This window comes from Galeopterus variegatus, unplaced genomic scaffold (genome assembly GCF_000696425.1).
Source record: "Galeopterus variegatus unplaced genomic scaffold, G_variegatus-3.0.2 Scaffold14182, whole genome shotgun sequence".
Taxonomy (NCBI): Eukaryota; Metazoa; Chordata; class Mammalia; order Dermoptera; family Cynocephalidae; genus Galeopterus; species Galeopterus variegatus.
Genome location: NW_007740293.1, coordinates 30,169 through 30,930, shown reverse-complemented (window position 1 = coordinate 30,930; position 762 = coordinate 30,169).

The window sequence follows — 762 nt, the reverse complement described above, 5'->3', positions numbered from 1 at the left end:
CAGAGCCCCTGGCAGACGGTGCTTTTTCTCCCTGGATGGGGACACAAAATATATGTGAACCAGGATCTATCCTGCAGCAGCTGCCAGGTGATTTTGGAAGCGTTGCGTTGGGTAGGGTGGGGCAGATCCACTGTTCTGAACTTCTGTGCTGAATTTGCTTGGAATTTTCACACCCTTGGACATTTGGTAGAGGGTTTACCCTCGATCCTGTAGTATCTCTGTACTTTTAGATGGCGGGTGGTTCTTGTAAACTGTGTTTACACTGGGGCGTGTATACCAGTTCCCACAGGGGGTGTCATGCCATGACCTGGGCAGTGTGGTCTGCCCTGCCTTGGGGTTGCACAGCTCAAGGTGTCTCTAGGCTGAATGGAGAGCTGGATGGAGGAAGTCCAGAGTCGGTTGCCCACCAGTGCCACACGTGGTTTCTGCCACACGTGGCTGTACCACAGCTGTGCCCTTCCACCACCTAATGGTGCAGAGGATGGGTGGCAGGCTTCACAAGCAAAGACTGACACATGGTGAAGTGGAAAGCACTGGATCTTAAACGTGTCATTGTCTTCACGACATGTTGTTCTGAGTTCTCATCACAACCAGAGACACAGCCAGCTATGGAGGGTCTGGTGACCAAGAGGATGAGCCTGTGCCCACAATGGGACAGCCTCAGTGAGGGCCGACAGTGGGCCACGTCCCCACGCCTCGGGCAGAGGACATCCCACAACTGAGTTCCAGGTCTCACTCCACAGTGGGTATGCGTGAGGGGAC